The following is a 24,666-nucleotide window of genomic DNA, read 5'->3' on the forward strand; positions in this document are numbered from 1 at the left end:
AATTTTACAAGATACTAGGCAAACAGGCAAAAAATATATTGAAAATCGTCTTTAGAGAACAATGTCTATGTCAGATTTGGTATCAATCGCCGTCGACTCTAATAATAAAATGAGGAAATGTATGTTTGTTTTTAAAACATTTAGCGTAGATTAGTTTATAAGATTTATTGTAAATTTTGTGCTAATTTTAAATCAAACTGCGCATATGATTATTCACACGTAATCTAGGTTTGTAATCGTGATGAATGTGTTAAATAATTGGACTGCACATAATAAAAATAGTTTAAAACTATTTCATGTCTGATTCAAGCTTAAATATAATTAACCTATGAAGCAGCTCAAGTATACACAATTGATTTAGACAAAATGAGAAGTTGAGCTTTTAAATTGTCTATTAAGTTCAAGGACTTTATTTATTATCTGATAACTGCACTTAATTGTGTCTGTTTATTAATCATAACAGAGTATAATGTCTATATTGAGTTGTTCAAATCCTTGATAGGCACTCTAGTCTGTCAAATATATATTTAAAAGTCATTTATGAAGGTCATTTAAGTTTGAAAAGGATATCAATTTGCACTAGTACTGATAATCAAAAACCTAACATATCTTGAAAAAAATCAACACCAGAAAAATCAAAAGATCCAGAATCAATTCATTTATACCATATTTTTCCTAAAAAAAATAAAGACAATTTTCGTATCAAATGTTTTCATCATTGTTCCCATATATTGTATGCACTGAACCTAATGACACTAAAATGTACTCATTATCTACTAGTTTACATGTAGTAAAAAAGATCACCTTCCAGAACCATAAACCATACAAAACTTACCAGAGAGATTAGAATCAAATTCATAACAGTGTGGTCGACTGTAAAACGTTTGTTATTTATTGAACTGAAAAATTTACCTATAACTTGTTGGTCATTGGCGATGATTTTATGCTCACTCAGTCTATCAGAGGCCTTCCAGTTGGGGATTTAAATAACCACTTGCTACACATTTCGATACATAAAATTAAACTTTCTTTTCACAAAGCTTTAAAGGAATTTGTTTTTAATGATTTTTATACCATCACATACAATAGTTTCAATGCATAAGGGTTGCGTGGAACCCAGCGTCTCGCCTACTTTTACTGTTAATCGCAGGCTCAACAAAAATGAGGGGGGGGGGTGATATTCCACTCAATATTGTATTTAGATTGTGAGTAGCTTCTGTCCAAGTTTGGTAAAAATCCAGGATAGTTTATGAATCTAATAAATGTTTTAACAAGAATGTGGCCACAAGTACATGGATGCCCAATCCGCACTATCATTTTCTATGTCCAGTGGACCGTGAAAATGGGGTAAAATCTCTAATTTTGAATTAAAATTAGAAAGATGATATCATAGGGAATATGACTGTTTACTAAGTTTCAAGTTGATTGAACTTCAACTTCATCAAAAACGACCTCGACCAAAAACTGTAACCTGAAGCGGGACAGATGGACGGACGGACGAACGGACGAACGAACTGACGAATGAACGGGCAAATGAACGGACGGACGCACAGACCAGTAAACATAATGCCCATAAATGGGGCATAAAAACTTTAACTGCAGACTGTATGTAATGTTACCGGAAGACAAACTAAGTCCATTTATACATAAAATACGGATAAAACAGGTACAAAATGCTAACAAAATTTCCTTCTATATACTAGCTTTTGTTCTTAAACAAGCTTCTGTCCAAACTTGGTACAATCCAGGCTTGTTTAAGAAAGTTATTAAAATTCTAAAAATGTTAACCACAGAGTGAATGTAATGTTTCCTGGCAGAAAATCTAAGACAATTTATAAGTAAAAAACAGAAAAAATGTTTCAATTCTCAATTTTATTAAAGATATAACTGCATATAGAAATAAGAATATGTGGTGTGATAGACAATCAGACAAATCATTTAAAGGGACCAACAGACGTTAGCAACTATAGGTCACCGTATGACCATCAAAAATAAGCAAACACATACTGTATAGCACGAAAGCTTTAAAAGGTTTTCGCATATTGCAAACACGAAAGATGAGAGGATGATAACAGAGAGAGAAAAAAAAAACACGGAACCACATAGACAAATGGTCCGCAATATTACTAAGGTCAACTCGCTAAAATGAATGAAAGACCTTGCGAATGAAAGTCCTTATCTATGGCTTGGGCGTATGTTTAAAAAAGGAAAAAGTTTGAAATTTTTACAATGTAAGACTTGGTTTTAAATTATTTGTGAGTAAGCTGAAAGAGTCGATAATAAATAATAATGACTCCCAGAAAGACGACAAAGCCATTAAAAAAAAAGAAAAAAATGATTATTCGTACTACAGTGCACAGTATTATTATATTCATATTGTATTTGCTATCATAAAATATAGTCGTCCATAACTATGTAAATAAGGTCGATTTAAAAATAATAAGTTGATAAGTTGAAAAAAGAAGACGTGGTATGATTGCCAATGAGAGGATAGACCCTCCACAAGAGTCCAAAATGAATACAATTCTTTTGCCAAGGGTTTTTCACAAGAACAGTAGTGAACAGAACAGTTCAAGTTTCCTATATACACCAAATTATACATTATATATATAAAATTACGTAAATGCAAATTTCACAAGGCTTGATCCCAATAGATTTTTTTACTGTCCAATAACTTGCATTACGTTAATTCATATGTCTCGTGTAAAGAGATAAAGAGAGTGTCACGCTTATTGCACGTTAAAAACCCTTGCAAATACTCTTTGAAGGGTCCGTAGGTGGCCTGCTCCATGGCAAATGTTTTGTCCCTATCCAATATACCCTCATTTTCCAGTGACAGTTCAAATTTTCCCGACCATCATCCCAGATGGCCTCTATTACAAGACCTACCTATTGTATTTATTGTTTAACTGTTTTCGTCCTGAACATGCATGACATATTTGCCACTGGACGTTAAGTAACCAACAATCAATCATTCAATCTTTGGTTCTAAACGGAAAGAACATGCATATCTCTTTGCATGAGGCATCGGATTTCACGTTCGTATTCTGATGTGACCAAGTACTTGTACATCCCCCACAGACAAACGGACAACCAACTTTGGCAATGGAATTACCGCCGGAAGGGAATAGATTAAGAACGAACACACTTCTATCACTAGTCAGGATTTAGAGGGTTTCTGGGCATCATGTTTTTTTTAACACATTAATATCGTAATAATAAAAAAAAATATTTTCATAAATGTCTGAATTTTAATTTTGCTGAACTCGAGCATCATTGAAGAGACATACTTGGTAGAATCGCGCTCCTAATGAAGTAACATTTGTCTCGCTATAACTGAAAAATTCAAATTTGATATTGAGTTTTTGTTATCCAGAATCATATTTAAATGAAGATTATTGTAATTATTCATGTCATTCCTACGTTTAACTTCTATCGTTGTAAATATGATAGGTATAATTTACCTGTAATTGAAAAAAAAACAGAAAAAGAAACTGGTAACATAATATTTATTTTGAATAATTGAACCAACACTTCATTCCCCTATGTAATATCCAGACATGTTCGAAAAGTGATGACCAGCCATGCTCTGCGTTGCAGAGGCTCCATGGATCAGATACACGGTGTCGCCTTCTTTTAGTTCCAAGACCGGATTAGCAGTTCCAGTGTCACCGTGAGTTTTTGTCGCATATAAAGATATTAAGTATTTTCCATTTTTTGCCACACCCATATGCAAATCGGATCCACCGTTTGACATTATTGTGAAGGAAAACTGATAGAGGCCAGACTTTGGCGCAGTAAACTTTCCTGTTTTAGAATCGTAACCATTTCCACGATTCAAAATAACGTTATCGAACTTAGGAATGAACTGTTACGGGGTGAGTATTTAGGGTAGCTGTAAAGGCGGGTCTAAAACTGTTTCCTCCTGTAATTTGAACGATGTATTGAATAATTGAATAGAATATAAAAAGGTAGAAACAATTTCCTCAAATTGTACAACTGGTTTTGTTGATAATTACTTTTAATTGTACCATAGTAGATAACTGAATTTATTAAACGTAGTTTAAATTTACGCATCAATGTAAATATAACGAAATTTGATGAGACTATCATCAAAGTGAGAGGGCTAGCGCTATAAAACCAGGTTTTATCCACCATTTTCTACATTTGAAAATGCCTGTTCCAAGTCAGGAATATGACAGTTTTTGTCCATTCGTTTTTGATGCGTTTTGTTATTTGATTTTGCCATTAGTCCAGCGGATATCAGAATAATTGATCACTTTATGGTAAAAGCATGAAACTTGGCATAGTGAAAGATTAAGGGGTATAGACAAAATTTAGATATGGAGCCACGAAAAAAAAATCCAATATTGCTGGCAAATTCAAGATGGCCGACATAAGTATAACATCATTCATTTGATGAAGACTTCCAATTTTAATGAGTTGAGAAGATGTCACAAACTTAATGAAATACAATTAAGATATGTCAGTAATTATTTTTGTAAACCTTATAATACAGAAATAATCAAAATGGCGTCCAAATTCAAAATGGTGCGTCAAAATATCTAAGTTTGACAGTATTCGTATGTGTACACCATCATTGTGTGATAGAAAGTTACCAAATCCGTGAAAGTGATAATTTGATATAAATAAAGGCCTACAGTGTATCAATAATACATAGGTGCATAGATTATATTTCCAAAATGGTGGCAAAATTCAAAATGGCGCCGTTTGAAATGTCAATATTTTACGTTTCTTTTTAAATATGGTATAAAAATTATTAAAAAATAATGGATCATTTGTTCAATACAAGCACATTTATACAAACCTGTTATTATTTAATGTAACAGGTGACATTAGCTATGAAATAAAAATGGTCGATTGAACTTAAAATGGGGTCTTTGACGAGTTTTTATTTTCCACAGTTACAGGTAACCTTAGAAAAATTAACAATTTTCCTGAAATAAAAAAAAACAACATATGTAGTATTAAATTCTATAAAGAGAATTTATTTTCAGAAATGAGGTAGGAAATAAATAAAAACTCCCAAGTAGCTATTTAACATAAACATAGATTAAAATATAATGACAATATGATCAAAATGCAGGAAAATCAAAATAAAGCACAGTGACAAAATCAGTTTCTCTTTCACAGTCCGTTGAGCAGTCGCATAATGCTGTGCATTTTAATGATGCTTTCAAGCATTTACATGCTCCTCGATATCCTTTCTTACAGTGGATGAGATCTTGACATGACAGTGAAGCGGCAGCAAGCACAGACAAGAGTGGTACCCAAGTACCATCAAGTTTTTGCCAACCGAATAAATCTGGTGATGGCATACTTGGATTTGCACCTAAACAATTGCCCCAAATAACACTTCCTTGGTAAGCTGTACGTTTCGTATGTTGAAGAAGTTCATCACGTGTTGGAGGGATATTGTCAATTGTTCTTGTCTTCTGTGTGAATAACTATCTAAACTCATTCATCGAATAATTTGTACTAGATCAATCATACAAAAGCACAACATACCATCCTACTACTTTTAACAATTATAAAATTTCCACTTCATTCGGATTCTCAATAACCTGCAGAAATGCTTCTGAAAACTCCTCATATATACGGACCATGTGTCCCAAGCTGATTTTTTGTACCTTTCCAAGAAAAAGCTAAGACTGTTTCACAACCGTTAAAGGCATGGCACAGTGGAAAACTTTCGATTCAATGGCCCTAGGGCAAAGCACAATGCATGAACTATTATGTCGGAAGTTCTTCCTAGTACCAAAACCTATCCACAGCTATTCAATCTACAGTTTGTTTGGAATGATTCTTGACAGGATAATATTTGCTCATAATGAAGCTTTTTAGATTCGTTAGTGTATACAAAGCATTCAGTGACATTTTCAAATTCATTTACCAAACTATAGAAAACATCCATCTATGAAGCGCTCCTTGATTTTTCGTCAATCCAACAGCACCACCATCTGCTTTAACATACGTATTATTTTGTTTGTCGGCTTGATTAAAAGCCATACATGAAAATTTCTTCTCGGTCTTGGGTTGCCGCTAAGGATTGCTTTGTGGGTTTCGGGATTATTTTTTGTCAACTGAAGCATATTACGCAGACGAATTGGCAGCCATCGTGAATAGTTGGTGTGATCTAAGGCAAAGGACCAAGGAATGATCTTTGAGAGAGCTTCAATATATAATAAAAAGATAGCCTCACTCTTCAAATTCTAAGATAACCTCAGCATCCCTGAAAACATCTTTGTACTGGCAGTACGCGTTTGACAATAGACGGTAAAATGTGTATGCTGTAACATAGTGTGTTGTACGTGTTGTTGTAACAGGAGAAGCCTTTATGAATGAATCAGCTGTACCTGGTGATGTAACCTGTGCATTTACTAAAACACTTGTCCATTCACTATCTCCAAGCCAACTTCCAAATGCATTGAACGCAGCCATTTCTATGTGTAGGCCGCCGAACATCATTACAAAGTGATACTTGCAATACATCTGAGGCCAGTTCCATTATATTTGTTTTGTTATTGTGAAAAGGGGTTGGTCAAAAGCAACAACTGGAGTTTGGCATGGATTTAGATTTCTTACAGCGTTACGAATATTGTTTAATGAGTGTCGTATCATTGCAACAGATTTTGCTTGCTCATGAAACAGAGGTAGAAGGGCAGACACTGCTGGTAATTTATTCGCATCTGGCAGTACTACAGCATGATAGGCGGACCATGAAATATTTTTACCCACTTTAGCCTTAACACCTGAATTTTCTTCTAGATGTTTCAGCCATTTGAGTTTCCCTTTTAATGCAGCTGGGAATGAGGACATATCAATTGAAAGTTCTCCTTCAACAAATGGGATATCTGGTTCGTTGAATCTTTAAGTTAGTACAGCTGGTGGAAGATTTGAATAACTCTCTGGTAATGGTAAAAGAGAAACTCTCTTTGACTGGCATTACAACATAGGTTCAGATTGGAGAAATGTTTGAACAACACCTTGAACATCTTCTGAAATATGTTGGAATAAAGATATACCTGTACCATCGAATGAATCTTTTGACGATATACTGATTGGATTGTGATCAATGTTGTCTACAGCAGATGAAGTAAATACATTTTTGTAGTAGATTGGTAGGGCTAACTATACCGTCTTTTACATAACGATCATAAGCCATGGAAGTAGAAATTTCTAACACTCGGTGGTAGGAGACAAATAGTCCAAGTTTGAAGAAAGTATCTACTACACGTAGATCACGTTTTCTAGTCTTACAGAGGATCATGATTCCCAAATATGCACAAACTGTAGGTTCATGATCTTTTATGCAACGGTTTGATAATTTCTTTGTACATCTATACATCAGAAGCGCTGTGCTATCGTTAATGTCGACTGAGAATATAAACGATCCTAAATGTTTGGTCCAAACTGAATCATACTGACCAAAGAAAGCAATGACTGGGTTACAGAATTTTCCTAACATCACTTTGGGAAGGTTCCTTTAAATTCCTAATTTGATGCGAAAACATCTGTACGAAACAAATGTAGCTGCTTTTGATAGGTTAAAATTGATTATCAAAGTCTTCTAAGCAGATTCTCTTCAATGCAGGACCAGTGTCATTTTTGAAAACAAGAATGTTTATGGTTTCTGATAATAAGACTTTTGACGGCCATTTTGAATTTGTCAGCCATTATGGAATTATTTTTTATTGTTCCATATTCATAAAAGATTAATTAGCATCATAACAAGCAATATGTAAAGTTTTGTGCTTTTATTTTCAAACGATCAAGTATACCATTTTTTTTTGGACTCTGCATCATAACTGTTGGCGGCCATTTTGAATTTGTCGGCCATTATGGAAAAATTTTTGATTGTTCCATATTCATAAAAGATTAATAAGCAATATAACTAACAATATGGAAAGTGTTGTGTGCTTTTATTTTCAAATGATAAATTAAACCATATTTTTTAACTCTGCCTCATGACTGTTAGCCACCATTTTGAAATGGCGGCCATTATGGAATTATTTTTGATTGTTCCATATTTAGAAAAAGATTAATTATCTTCAAAACTAGCAATATGCAAAAGTTTGTGTTTTTATTTTCAAATGATAAATTATACTATATTTTTCGACTCTGCATTATGACTGTTGGCGGCCATTTTGAAATTGGCGGCCATTGTGGATTTTTTTTTTATGGCTCCATATCAAAAAATATTTATAAGCATCATAACTAACACTGTGCAAAGTTTCATGCTTTTACCACAAAGTGATCAATTGTCCCAAAATATTTGACTTAGCTGCTGGACTACATGTGATTATGGACTTTCCGAATTGATTTTCCTCTAAGTTCAGTATGTTTGTGATTTTACTTTTTAAATAAATAGCAAAATATAAAATTGAAGTTTTGTGGCAAAAAAAAATCTTCTTAATTAGTTTATGATTACAAACTTTATATCACTAAACAAAAAATATTTTTTGTCGGTACTAGCTATATATATAGATTGCAGGTAATTAACATGATTGTAACAAATTCTCCCAACTTAATTTAAACATTACCTGAATTGGGTGATCCTGACTTTATGGCAACAATCATATCCAATAGGTTGTCTAATATCTTGTTTTCTAAAAACAATTGATCGTCAATACACTGTAGAATTATATTCATAAACAACAAAAATACCGTTCAATATTTATACATTATTACATACACACATTTGTGATGATCGAAATATTATACAAATGGTTTCTGGTAATCATGTTCTTTTTTTTCGACGAAACTCAATAAGAAGTTGACTATTGTTTATACACATGCCCTTATAGTTTGTCTCAGAACTTGTAGATAATTTTTAAGGCAGTTTCAACAAGTTCAATGGTCTTGGTTGATTAAATTAATTGCACATGTTGTTTACGGAATGGCGTTTAATTCAGCAAATGCGTCGACATAAAATGAAACGAAGAACATAATTAGATTTATTTTATTCAAGCCAATGGCTTAAGTTACAAAAGATTCGTTTTTGTATCTTTCAAACCTAAGTTTACTTAGTATAATTCTTACCAAGTCGAAGACATGAACCTCCTGCTTTCACCTCGGAATACAACACACATGTGGCCACCAGGATTAAATGCAACAGATAGTGCATAGACATTGTATTGTTGAAACCCCTGAAGATCATGGTCCTATTTCGCACTTTATTTTTATTAATTAATAAATTGCATGACGGCATCGTGAATGTTTGCCAAGTAAACAGAAGGTGACATTTAATTACATGTAATAAATACTTTTGAAAAATGGTTAACACATGCAATCATACATGTACCTGACCGTAATTCAAGTTTAAAATGTGTTACTGTCAAACGTCAACCTCATTCTATGTATGATGTGTATGACAAATGTTTTGTCCTTGATTTTTTGAAGAGGATACAATAATATGATGTGGAAGAATTGCCAATGAGACATTATCCCTGGCTTAGTATATTTCTAGGATTTCGATTGGTTAACACATGTCGTTACAAAACCCATAGCCCCAGGGTGTTGCTAACCCATATACCCGGACGTTGCTATCCATTTACCCGGGAGATGGCACGCGCGTATATACTCTGACGGCGTCCATATTGAAAATGGAAAAGCGTTTTGCTTCTCAAACAGAGAATGAAATTCGGGACAAAAGATCTTAAAACATTGCGTCATTAACAGAAAAAGCAAACAAAAGGGCTGGTAGTTTACTACGAGAATACACACGTTGAACAGTATAGTCCTGGTCGGCTAAATGATGTTCTGAATTTTTTTTATCTTGACGCCCGTAAACCTGATGGAAAAAATGTAGAATGTCAATTCGCTTGATTCATTCCGGTACTCTCTGGATAGCTATCTTAAGGCTCCCCCTTTTTTTAAAAGGAATTTGACATCATGAAACATGAAGCCTTTACTGAATCAAATCAAGTATTTAAAACCGCCCTTACAGAATTAAAAGTCATCGGAAAAGGAGCCACACAGCACTTTCCAATAATATCAGAAATTAACAGGACAAAATTGTACACTCTAAATTTTATGCAACCATGCTCATCTACTGGTTTCGTAAATAAGGTACAATTTGACATAACAATGTACTTCTTTAGACGAGGGGCTGGAAATATGGATAAGCTGACACCCTTTTACCGTTAAAACAGATCCAAAAGACAAAAACAAAGTACGTGACAAACTATTGACGATCTTACCAAGAATCACCGCTTCAATGACAAGGAATATGTCACTGCAATTATGCCAGAGCAACATGACAGTCCGTCTTGTCCAGTGGCAGCTTTTCAGAAAAACATTTCAAAATTGCATCCTTAACATCCTTAATGCAACAGGTTATGGCAAAGATCACTGGGATCCTTTTATAAAGATTCTGCTTCTTAGTACTGTAATTCTCCAGTTGGTCGCGACACTTTGGCTCAATTTATGAATAAGTTAAGTAAACTTTGTTTATTATCACAAGTTTACACAAACCATTCAATCCGAGCGACCGGTGCCACTATTCTAACAGAAAGCAGGTACTTTGCTGATGCTAAAATCATGTCTGTCACTGGCCACAAAAGTGTGTCGAGTTTGGTAATGTATCAAAGAACTTCCGACAAGGCAAAATTTAAAATTGGACAAATGATTGATGCTGCAATGAATGAAAGAGATCCTGATGCAAATGCCTTACCTGCCCAAAATCAACAACTAACATTGCTTTCGCCTGTTCAACCGTTGACACTTTCCACTCCGGCTAGATCCTCAACAATGGCGTCCACTTCACAAGTAACGCAAATGACAGAGTCTAGAAATCAACTCTCTGGTATACACTTTAATGAGTTGTTCAGCAACCATGACACTGTTTCACAAATGCCAGTATTCCATGGTTGTTACATTGGATCCATCACACAGGCACTTGTTTCTGTCAATGTGGAGGTTACTATCCATACCAGTACAAAAAAACACAAGGTAGCTAACGGAAATTTCCAATGTGTTCGCTTCAACCAATATTTTTTTAATTTCCCTTGATTTTTTTCACAAATAAGAGTACACCAGTCCGTCGGTAATTGATTTATCTTTACAATGAAACAACTTTCACGTACCTTGAGAATACCCCTCAAACAGAATAACACACTTCAGATGAGAATTATTGACCTTTTTCTAGACCATTGAATTTGTAAGGACTTAATTTCCTGTAAACTTAGGAAGTTAATATAAGTGTGCAATCCCATTGGTTTAATTCATCTGGTTATCTGTTTATTTATACTAGTTACCAGTAACCAGAAAAATGTGACCAATGGGATTACACAGTAATATTAACTTCCTAAGTTAGCCGGAAGTTAAGTCCTTACAAATTCAATGGTCTAGAAAAAGGTCAATAATTCTTATTCTGAAGTGTGTTATTCTGTTTGAGGGGTATTCTCAAGGTACGTGAAAGTTGTTTCATTGTAAAGATAAATCATTTACCGACAGACTGGTGTACTTTTATTTGTGAAAAAATCAAGGGAAATTAAAAAAATATTGGTTGAAGCGAACACATTTGAAAATTTCCGTTAGCTACCTTGTGTTTTTTTGTTCTGGTATTGATAGTGAACCCCACATTGACAGAAACAAGTGCCTGTGATCCATCATCATAAATATGAACAACAAATAAATAGTGGAGAACAACACGTTTAGTAATTTCATACGTCCGAAGCGCTTTTCTGGATTTAATTCTGAAATAACTTTCAAGTCCGTATGTAAAGAATATTGAGTTGATCCACGTTATTCAGTCATTCAGAACAATAACAGTCTATTTTTCCTAAATTTCGTGTTGTTTCAGTGAAAAAAAAATAAACTCTGTTGATAATACATGAATATCTGCAATTAAAATGTGTAATCCCCTAACGATTTTATCCTATTATTCCGATCATTTACATTGATTTTAGCAAATGCATCACTTGTCCACCACGCCGTTAATGAAAGGCACTCAGTAGGACAACCGGATGTACCTTTTCGGCCAAAATGTGATTCGGCAGCGCTCAGTAGTCTATTGAGATAGATATGTAAATGACCCAAGTTGACGTCACATCGTCTATGACGTTACGCTCACGACGTTAACCGCTAAATATGAATTTATTCAGTTTCTCTGTCTCTGGATTAGAAACGTCTTATATTTGACTACTTGTAGGATTCTACCCTACACCCCGTAAGAAATATGTGAAATTTTCATTTTTTTTTTATTAAAATGTAAAAAAACGTTGTTTTCACGTTACACTTTGTACCCGAATTTCCTATAATCGCCTGATTCGGAAAAAGACCGGGTATAAATTCGTTATGAATGCTAGCCATTGAAATCCACAATACAAGTAAGGTTATAAAAATTAAATCTATAAAGTATGAAACGAACATAGAGAAAACGTCAAAAATGCGTGTAACTTGTAACCTTAATTAAGCATAAAATAAAGTTTTTAACCTCATATTTTTAAAATATTCAACATTTTCCACGCATTTTCGTGAAATAGAATTTCCCGTATTCGGACTATGACGTCATACGAAATTCAGAGCAAAAAAAAAACCAAACCAGCCATGGTGGATGAGATTGGATTGTATTTAGATGTATGTAAGAAATAGTAGTTCGGACGAATTTTAATATTCGAATGGAAGAATCGGTAAGAATTTTTTTTATTTAAAAAATAACTTGATATTCCAAATACGCGTCACGGAGAGGAGCACAACTGGAGGTATACAATCATGTACCGTGCGAACACTAACTATCTTGGATTTTTTAAAGCGTTTTGATCCGAGGTGCAGCAGAAGAATTAAAGGCGGGTTCTAAGTTTTGGAGGGGTTCCGTAGTTATTTTAAGCGATACATTTTTTTCTTCTTCAAATTTAACCTAATAAAAAAAATCAGTTAAACCTGAATATCGAAAAATAAACATTTAGGCCTATTTTATATATCAAGTATGTGTAATTGAAATCCAAACTATTTTAAAATTAACATTTATATAATGAACAGTTGTAGAAGCTGATTTTGAACATGCATCCGATATCTATCATAAAAACATTTTTTTTTATAAATTTATTGGGGATTTCGGAAATGACATGAACAGTTTATGTTGTGTGGTTTTAGAACTAGTTTTCAGAACATGCGAATACTGTCAGATATATACACTGTGTCTTATTTGTTTTTTGTTAATTGTAATACACATTCCTGACCACGTATGTCTTTATTAATGTTCTTGACTTTGTAAATATAGAGTTAACATAGTTCACATTTTAAAAACAATGTTTTTATTTTATTTTCAATAAGTGCTGAACAAATTATATGACGTCATTAAACAGGGTGTTAGTCGTGACTTTTATGTGCAAGACGTTAAAAGAAGTTGCTTGGAAGTACTTGACTACCCTTTGTATGTGTTGTAAAGTAACAGTTATAGTTTAATAAGGGTGGAGGGGGCAGGACCTTTTTCGGTACGTCGGGATCCGAAAATATTTTTTCCGAATTTCAGGATGTCGGAATTTAAGTTTTTGTTAAATTCGGGACCTCGGGATTTCAAGTCTTTATTTAGCCCGGGATCAGGACCCTCCGACCAAAACTCCGCGGCAGTTCCAGCTCCGATCCGCATACTACTCTACACTAATCACTGCCTTCGGCTTTTTTCGTAGCCCGCTCTTCCAGATGTTTGACCCGGATTGATCTTTAGTTGCTACTGAAGCCAATATGGCTGATAACTAGTTTATTAGCTTTAGAAAATCACCGTCACCAGTTGTGTTTACAAAACAATAGTTGTAAGCTAAAAACAAAAATGCATATAATCAAAATAATACAAATAATTGTTTATTTATTAGGAAAAAGTTCTTCTTCACAGTATGCAGTAGAAAATCATATTTATTTGTGTTTACGTTTGTCGTCTGCACCTATCGTATGGAGTAAAGGAAAATAGTTCCGGAATGGAAACGATCACTGTACGGAGTTAGCTTCCGACCCCCTCTCCTTTTTATCGATTTGCATAGTGGGTCTCATTGGGGTCTAAGCGTGACGCGGGATTGCCGATTTTTTGTAAGCGTGACACGTGAAAGTCAAATTATTGTGTCGTGAAAACGGGAAATGAGGTCTTGCGGGACCCGGGAAATGACAAAAAAATGAGAATTGCTTACATACATAGTGTAAGCGGGATACGGGAATTTGACAAAACAGTAAGCGGGATCCGGGATCGGGACCCCCCAATGAGACCCCCTGCATAGTGAAAAGTGTTATTGATTGCAAAAGCTCTTATTCCATCCTATCAGAATTTTATTTTTTGAAATATATTGATATTTGCTGAAATATGAAGGTTTTATTTTGGAAACAATATACTAAAATATTTACTCTTTTGTTGTAAAAACTCGGAAGTATTGTGTCGAAGTCTTGTATACTATTTTACTGATAAATATTTCAATATCATTTTGACAAGGATGAGATTTTAGCAAATCACAAGTCCGTCATGGCTTCAATAAACATTACATTGAACACCTAATCGGAGGACTTACCTTGTTTGTATTGGATACCAAAGCGTCATAAAATTCCGTACCAACAACGGTATATTGCTGGCTCATCTTCAAGTTCCACTAAAGAATTGTCCATTAGATTGGCTAAAATTCTGTCCGCAGTGAAGAGGGTCTTCAGTAAAAAAGTAAAATCACAAAAATACTAAACTTAGAGAAAAATCAATTCGGAAAGTCCATAATCACAAGGCAAAATCAAATAATAAAACGCATCAAAAACGAATGGACAAGAACTGTCATATTCCTGACTTGGTACAGGCATTTTCAAATGTAGAAAATGGTGGATTAAACCTGGTTTTATAGCGCTAACCCTCTCAGTTTGATGACAGTCTCATCAAATTTCGTTATATTTTTCATTGATGCGTTAACTAAACTGACACAATAAATAAAATAGTCAAAATATGGGTACATCAGTCATCATCGTATAACAATTTTAAAAGGAACAATTTAACAGAACACAAAAACATCTGTCTACAAAAACATTCATTGATTTGTGTGTCTGATGTCAGAAAATTTTTATACGTCACATAGATTTGTCGTTCAATGTGCATACAAACAATTTTAAAATTTACATAGACAATGTTAGCATATAGGGTTAAAAAATCAAAAGTATGAAAGAATAAATATCAGAAATATACCGAGATTCAAAATAGTCCAAAAGTTATATATAGAATTTATAAGAATCAAATAGTTAATTCCACTACGCGATTGAATCATTTCGACGTTTATGTTTCAACGTATTTTGTAATTCATAATAGAAATATATCAAAATGACATAAAATAAAATACTGTGAAACTGTTTACTCGCGTAGTGGTATTAACCATATGTGGTTTCTTAAAAATTCTAAAGAACTTTTAGACAAATTTAAATCTCGGTCTTTTTCAGAAATTAGTTCTATCAAAACTTTTGATTTTTCAACCCTGTATACCACCATTCTCCATGTGAAATTGAAAAATCGCCTTAAAGAAATAATCCACAATGCCTTTCAACATAAAAATGGTAGCATACGCTATAAATTTATTACTTTGGGATTTCAAAAGGCATATTTCGTTAATAGTGACAAACCAAAAGGTAAAACATGCTACACAGAAGAACAAGTGGTCAGTATGCTTCTTATCGACAACATATCTGTTGAGTTTGGAGGTAGACTTTTCCAACAAATTGTCGGCATGCCTATGGGAACAAACTGTGCGCCTCTTCTTATTTTGTTATGAATCTTGAGTTCCCCCAGACACTTGTCAAAAACAAAGGAATCAAAGAAGCCAGATTATTTAATTTCACTTTCAGATATATCGATGATGTTCGTACCATAAACAATCCGAACTTTTCTGATTGGGTTCCACTAATATATCCACCAGAACTAGAGATTAAAGAAACAACAGACACGGCTTCCTCCGCCTCATTTTTAGACTTATATCTCGAATTTGACGTACACAGTCATCTCAGTACCAGAATCTATGACAAACGAGACGATTTTAATTTTAAAATTATAAATTTCCCCCACCTTAGTAGGAATATACCAACTTCACCTGCATATGGGATATATATTTCCCAACTTATTCGATATTCAAGAGCTTGCAGCTCATACTCAGACTTTGTCAAACGTCATCAGTGTCTGAATAGAAAGTTGATGAACCAGGGGTATGTCAAAGAACGTCTCGTCCTTTTTCTAAAAAAAAGTTCATCGGAAGGTACCAAGCCTTGTTGATAAATATTCCGTATCGACTTCACAAATAATCTTGATGTATAGATTCTGCGTACTGATGTTGTTTATCATCTTAACAACGTGTTTTATAGTTCTTTCATTTGTCTTTGTTCTATTATTAATATTACTTTTACTGTTGAATGGTTTTATGTGATATCCGTTTGACGTGGCTCGGTACTTATACATCTCGTCAATGTGTTTGTATTGTCTTTCATTTTTTGGTGGCGTGTTTTGTATATGAGACTTTTTGTATTTCTTTGGTTCTTATAACGTGACTCTGTACTTTAAAAGATCCCGTCCGTATGATATTGTTCTATTTTATGTCATTATTATATATTTCTATTATGAATTACAAAATACGTTGAACCATAAACGTCAAAATCATTCAATCGCGTAGTGGAATTAACTATTTGTGAATTCTTATAAATTCTATATATAACTTTTGGATTATTTTCAATCTCGGTCTATTTCTGAAATTTATTCTTACATACTTTTGATTTTTTAATCCTATATGCTAACATTGCCTATGTAAATTTTAAATTGTTTGTATGCACATGGAACATTTAGAAGATATTAGAACATTGTGATGGGGGGAACCCCTGGGGACTGACCCATTATATCATTCAAACCTTCGTGATATGACGAACAGGAATATATATGCTTTAAGGGTTGGGATCTCGACCATTTACAAGATATAAGAACATTTGGGGTGGGAGGTACGTCTGGGGACTGACCCTATATGTCATTTAAACCTCCATGACATGACAAACAGGAATATATATATATGGTTTAGGGGTGGGAATCTCGATCATTTACATGATATTAACTTTCTCAAATGGCAGGGGGTGGGGGTGAACCCTGGTAACTGACCCTGTATTTTCATCATGTAGAACACTAGCAATTATAAAGATTGTGTCTATCACTGTTTTCAAGTTATAATCATTTGAAAATTAAAAAAATTAAAATCCCTTAGAGCTCTATAGTTAAACCCCCCTTTCTTTCGACGGCGGAAGAAGAAGAATAAGAACTGAGCAAAAACGAATAAGTCTCCAAACTTTGTTTGGGAGACTCAACTAAAGGGAGGTTAATTTAATAAACTAGTCACTAAAGTTTCATGAAAACTGCTCAAAGCCCTTACAAGTTATTGTCCGAAAACTGGAAAATCCCCCCTTTTTTATGAATAAAACCCCAAAACTCGTACAGGTAAACTTTAAAATTTATAAAAATCGAAAGGGAGCTCACGTCAATAGATATTCAATCCACCAAAGTTTCATACAAACTGGATAAAGCGTTTTTGAGTTATTGTTCGACATGTGGACGACGGACGGACGGACAGACAACGGTATACCATAATCAAAAACTGCACTGTGATCAGACAATTCCCTTCCAAGTCCATTCAAGTTTCAAGAAAAATAGGATGAGATTCTGTTCCATCCAAGTCCATCAAAGTTTTTGATAAACGTTTTCTTTGACGGTTGTCACTAAAAAAAATCGATCAAAATCTTTGATCAAAGAAAACGTGTACAAGAAAACTTTGATAGTGACAACGGGCCTTAAGGCCAGTATTTCATATCGCCCAGTTTTTCCCACTGGGCTGGGCATTACTCATAAAATCTGGGTTTTTGACAAGTTTAAAAGTATTACACTAATTCAACTTCATGATGGCAAAAAATACATAAGGGGAAATAACTCGGCCTCATGAAATTTAAAACAAACCAGATCTTCGCTGTTGTCTCTTCCATGTGAGGCCATTGAGAAGTCTGAAAAAAAAATTAATTAAAAAGTTAGGCAATTGGTCACACAGTTAGACCTTTCTTAAAAAGAATGAGGACAAGATACCCTTTGGATGCCCCTGTGTGGCTGTAACCCAAATGAAATCCCACTTTAACAAACTATGCCAGTGGACATTTCAGAACCAGCATAGAAAAGTCTGAAGGACCTGAACATTTAAGCACAGAAAGTACATTGTGCACATTTTAATTTCAACGAGAGTGCACACGCTGAAATGTCTCGCCTGCTTTACTGACCATGATTGGTTTTATGTTGATAGTCCTAAAGATAAAGTTTCCCCACAAGTATCACATAAACTTAAAATTATCAATGATCCATAAAAATTAGGACAAGGTCATATAAACCAAGCCAGAAAGGGGCATGCTTAAAGTCGAAATATACACATGCAGCAGTTCGTCAGATTTTTTATACAAAATATTGCATAGAGAAAAGGAAGTTATTCAACTTATTGATGTAGATAAAAAAAAAAAACTTGAAAATTGCACGGAATTGTGTATCCTTTTTTTTCTTTTTACTAAACTCAAACTTGCGTTACCAGTTAATTCAGTCAAAGGAGCGGCTGTTCTTTCGGCATATGTCGACGAAAAGAGGACAATAAAATTTCTTTCATCGATCAAAAGAGAAAAGATAGAGACATCGACCATTCAAAGCATCAAAGAAATTATCACGTATGTTAAACACAAAAGAAATAAAGATGCAATAGCAAGCTTAAAATTAGCTGCATCTGCTGTCAGTGGTCCTAACATAACTTATAAAAAAGGGGCAGTTAAAAAATTTGTAAGTAATGTAAGTTGGGGGTTAATCGAAAATCTATCCACAAAGACAAATCATTCAGAGCAAAATTTCTTCATTCTGGAAAATCCTCCTTTTTATATACATCAAGATAAACTAGGCGTGATGCGATAGACGATACAACAAAAAAGCTGGTGCACGATTTTTGGTTGAAAGAAAGCAGCAGTAGACCTACGAACAATAAGAATAATATTAAACGTGTCCGTCTAGGGCCAACACTTTATTCATCCCACTAGTGCTGTATACTAGAAAAAAACCAAATTGAAATATATCTAGATTTCATAAGATAATATCCTGAAATAAAGATAGGTCTGCGTGCTTTAAAAGATGTAAGCCTTATTTAGTTAATCCGGCTACTCACAAAGATTGTTGTCGGCATCATTTTGAGATGAAAAGTCTGTTTAATTCATGCATGCAATTTCGAAAGAAAACAGTTATTGAAAAAGAAAATTCTGCGTTTTGTGTTTATGGCTCTTAAAATGAACTTGTTGATGCAACTTTATGTTCCCGATCTGCCAATACGCACCAACATAAAATTTCCTGTTTGAATCGGGAATGTACGGAGTGTGGTGTTGACAAAGTTGACTTTTTACCAGAGGAATTGGACAAAAATGGAGCAGTCGAGGTCTCATGGAAACGATATAAATATCAAAATGTGAAAATAAAAGGCGACTAAGTAGTTAGAAAGCTTGTTTTTGTAAAGAAAAGCGCTAAGGTATGTTACATGTTTGATTATTTGAAACAATTACTTGAGAATTTTCCGTCCTACCAATTAAGGGCTTACTGGCAGTCAAAACAAATGAAAACTTTGATTAACAATTGACCGGTCACGTATTGTGTTGCAATCCATGATTTCTCTGAAAACGATAAATGTACAGAACAGGGTGAAATCCAGTCTTCTTATTTCCAAAAACAAGAAGTTTCTATTCATTTGACGATTTTACATAGATACGCGATTTTGGAGTATGACGGAATAGATACATGTAGTAATGAAAATGACCCAAACATTTTAACAGAACATTTTCTTGTTATCAGTCCGGACCAGAACCATGATCATCATTTTACACACGAGGTTCATATTATGCGACGTGTCTGCCATACATGAGTTTACCGACGGGTGTAGTGCCCAGTACAAAAGTCGTCAATGCATAGGAGATATCAGTTATGGGTCTTCCGATAAAGGATATGTCAAAATTATGAGAATTTTTTTGCTCGTGGACCTCAAGATGCAGCCAGTGGTTTCATAAAAAAAGCAAGCCGACTTGTCTATCATACGTGTGCAGCATGTGATACAAAGTGCACGAAATTTATATGACTTTGCATCAGAAAATGCTAAACTTCTGAGGATTCAAAATGTTAAGGTAGGATTTTTCGATATATAGAAATCGAGATTGATATTTCAAACCAGTATAAGAAAACTGAAAAATTCACCAGGTATGTTCTTCAAAATCAGCAACAGTAGAAATTAGAAAGCTGTCCCGCTATGCTACACCTGTGAAAATTGTGTAAACATAAATTATAATGATTGCTTAATTGTTGATCAAATTGGTAACTTTTCAGTTTTAAAAATGATTAAAGAAAACGCTGATTAGGAATGTGAATCGTGTCAGGCCTCCGGCTAAGCTGAATAGTATCATGATTATTAACATATTGATTTTGACCTTCGAGCGCATCACATCATGATACATGTGCGATTAATATATTGCAATCATCAATTGATTTTACTTGACTTGGTTCAAGGTTCTTGGTTTCTTCGATTTTTTGTTTTTGTTGATAAGGTTTTATTAAATCTAGAGGAAAATGCATTTTTCAGTTGGAAATAAACTCATCAGTGAGTTATTTAAAAAAAAAAGAAGAGATCTGGCCAAACACTTAAAGATGACACAACAGGGAAGTCCATTAAAACTTGGTCCTAGTACTGCAAAGCGACTGAAACAGAGTTTAATCTTAGAAAAATGTGTAATTTGCCAGAAAAGCAGTAATGAAACAGTTGTTTTATTAACTGATAACAGTAAATCGCGTTTTTTTTTTTGCTGTAGATGGTAGGCGTTTAGAGGATATTTACATGTAACTGATGAGGGAATATTATTCATTGATATGCCGAACCGAGGGAAAGTTTAGAAATGGTGTACCATAATAGCTACTACAAATATTATACAAGAGAACACAACATTGCGATGTTTACTAAGAGACAATATGTTGAATTGGCGGAATGTGCAGTCCAGGACAGTCAAGTCAAAAATATCTTAACTCGATCTATCATGATTAATCGTATATTTTGCAACAAGAAGAGCTACAAGCAAGACAAAACACTTTTGAAATTTTTATCAGATGCAAACCATAACGATGATTCAAACTTGCTACGCAAATTAATTAAGACAATGTTTAAGAACAAGCTTTTTACCATAACAAGTGCATAAAGCCTCGGTCACACCTTACCGGATAGCTCGAAAGGACGCCTAACGGATAACTTTTTTTCAATCCGTTCATGTCCGTTAGACGTCCGTTCTTATCCGTTAGACGTCCGTTCTTATCCGTTAGACGTCCGTTCTGTCCGGTGGAAAATTTTGAGCATGTTCAAAACTTTGAACGGACCTCCAACGGATAAAATGTCCGTTGAACGTCCGTTTTGTACGGTACTCGTCCGTTTCGTTTCCGGTTTGTATCCATAACGTGTCCGTTATACATCCGTTGGAGGTCTGGATGATAAATTCACCAACGGACTTCTACCGGACGTTTAAAGGATAAAACTGATGTTGAACGGATGAGAAACGGACGTATAACGGATAAAACGGATGATGAACGGATCTGAAACGGATAAATGCCAATTGAAAATTTAGAAATGCCAATTATTGGTATGTCAGATTTCTTAAGGTTCACGAATTCTTATTATTCATAATCGATCTTAGAGTATAGGCACGCCTTCACAATCAAGCAGTTCTTATTCAGTCCAGACACTGCCCTTTGGCGGAATTTTTGAAGAACAAACCAAAACCAGTTACACAGAAACATTTTGAATATTTATTCGATTTACATGTATTACTATTGTCGCCTTTGATTTTTCCATATATGTTGTTCATCCGTTTTATCCGGTACGCTTCCGTTAGGTGTCCGTTTTATGCGGTACTCGTCCGTTGGATGTACGTTCGACATCCGTTCTGTCCGTTTCTCGTACGTTGCATATCCGGGTCCGTTATGCATCCGTTAAACGTCCGTTTTATTCGGTCAGTACATCAACGGACTCCCAACGGATAACAATTTTGTCAACGGACAACTTTTATTTTCATCCGTTAGGCGGCCGTTCGTGCTATCCGGTAAGGTGTGACCGAGGCTTTACAAAATATTGGTAACTTTAGAATATAAGTGAGTCATTCCACGGTAGTGTCTAATAATAGACTTCTCATTTAAAACAAGTAAAAAATAAGTCTTTGGTCTATATTTAAGGTCAATTCGTAATGTCATGCTTTAAATAACATATCAAAGAAATAAAAGAAGATATAATTTCGGTTGTTAATGTTTTTTTTAAATATATTTTGAAACCAGTTTATGATGAAGTAGGGTAAAATAATCGGCCATTTTCTGGGACATCTCTGGTACGGTATTTTCAATTATACACAAATACGTAATATTTGTTTATTTATGTTTTATTGAGTAATCTATGGTGAAGTAGATGGTTTAAACCGTTATACGCGATTTTGTCGGAGAAAAATAAACAAAAAAGGTAAAAATATTGTTTTCAAATTAATGTAAACGATCGCTTCTGTCGTGTCCACTGTTAAACCCAAAACTAATGGTCTCAGGATTTGTAATTGTAGGTGCCATGCATGAGCGATTATGTTTAAATGCACCAATTATGTCTTCTCTTTGTAAAATGTGAAAACAATAACATAAAGACGTTCCGTTGACACTTGATCGTAATTGAAATGCACCGGCTGACATTCGCGTCCAGTTTGTTACGATCATTCATTCACCTTTAAGATCTTCTGTACAGAAAAAAGTACTACACAATCATATTTATGTTATTATGATGAACAAATACTTATTTTTCGTTATATATTTTATGTAATAAACTCAATAAAAAAATTAAAAGTGTGGACGATACGTCTCACAATGTGTGGCCGATATGTCCCATGGACGATATGACGGTATGGCCGACACATCCTAGGGCCGTCATGGAAGTATAGCCGTCGCGTCTCGAAAGCTAATCTTCCTACTGCGCATCAGCAAATCATCAATGTTTGTTTTAGTGACGTAGCATGGTCACATGAATCAGTGACGTGTACAAGCGGGGAACACAAATGGAATATGGCGGAGAATGGGTAGGTAACGTTTCTGTGTCCTGAAATTTAACGATCGACACAAGTAACGATCATTCACAGTTCTTTATTAATAGTTGAAGTTTTGTATAAAATGCAAATATTTACCAGTCCAATGAAGAAGAAATGTAGAAAGTCTATCGATATCCACGAACTTTATATTTCCCTCGGTTACAATAAAAAATTGTTTTTATATTATCATGCAAAACGACACCGTTTTAAGAAACGATTCTTACATACGGACACTTAGATCTTGTGTCTCAGTAACAATCAAGCAAAATTGTGGAAAACACATTACTTTTAAAGCAAATAATAATGGTTAAATATACCACGGACTTTAGTGTCACAAGTTTTCATTTGCATACTTGCAAATGCACTGCAACTATTGTAATGACAATACATTCCCTATTTCTGTGATGATTGTAACATTGAGACACCAAAATATGTAGCGATTGTTACAAATTAGACACAAAAATTCATAGTGATTGTAACACAGAGACACCAAAATTATGCGTCTCTGTAACAATCATGTTGAATTGCAGAAAACATGTTTATTTAGAAAATATTTTTGTGCAGTAATGCCAACTTCATTTTAATGGACTTTAATGTCAATGTTTTTCATTTACATATACTTGCAAAATGCACTGCAAATATTGAAGTGACAATATAGTCACTATTTTTGTGATGATTGTAGCATGGAGACGCCAGAATAAAACACAATTGTTACATTGAGACTCCAAAAATTTAAGTGATGGTTACAAAGGGACACTAAAATCTTGAATTGCAGAAATAAACATGTTTATGTTAGACTTAATAAATATTATAATGCCATCTGCATTTCAAATGTCAAAAGTTTATTTTTGCATACTCCCAATGAACTGCCACTATTGTAATGATTATACTGTCATTTATGTGATGATTGTAACATTGAGACACAAGTCCACCTAAAGATTGTTACACATGGACACGAAGATTTTATATTTAAACAAAGATCTTGTTGCATTAAAGAAATTATTATATTTCAGGAAAAATTTATTGAAATAAACTTTGCACAATAATATCGGATAAAAAATGTGATGTGATCGCCTGATACCGAAGAAACCACTTTAAATCCGCTTCAAATACTTGCATAGACTACTTTTATATACTATATAGATACTTCCACTCTAGAGTAGGGGGCTATACTGCAATCACCTTGTATAAAAATCCGTCTGTTTGTCCATTTGCCTGTTAAATATTTTGTCAAACACTACTTCAAATTAATGCGCAGAATGACCCGTACTTGGCCACCAGCTTAACTGTACGTAATTATTTGTAATGTGTGAATATAAAAAAGAAGATGTGGATGATTGCCAATGACAACTCTCCACAAGAGTCCATAATAACTTGGAAATTAACAATTAATTTATAGGTAACCGTACGATCTTTAACAATGAGCAAAGCCCATACAGCGAAGTCAGCTATAAAAGGCCCTGAAATGACAATGTAAAACAGTTCAATCGAGAAAACTAAAGCCTTATTTATTTA

General features: G+C 34.2%; 1 pseudogene; it reads right to left on the reverse strand.

Moving 5' to 3' along the window:
- Positions 1–3,494: 3,494 nt before the first annotated feature.
- Positions 3,495–9,209, reverse strand: LOC139492480 (heavy metal-binding protein HIP-like; annotated as a pseudogene).
- Between the last annotated feature and the right edge of the window lie 15,457 nt (positions 9,210–24,666).

This window comes from Mytilus edulis, chromosome 10 (genome assembly GCF_963676685.1).
Source record: "Mytilus edulis chromosome 10, xbMytEdul2.2, whole genome shotgun sequence".
Classification (NCBI taxonomy): Eukaryota; Metazoa; Mollusca; class Bivalvia; order Mytilida; family Mytilidae; genus Mytilus; species Mytilus edulis.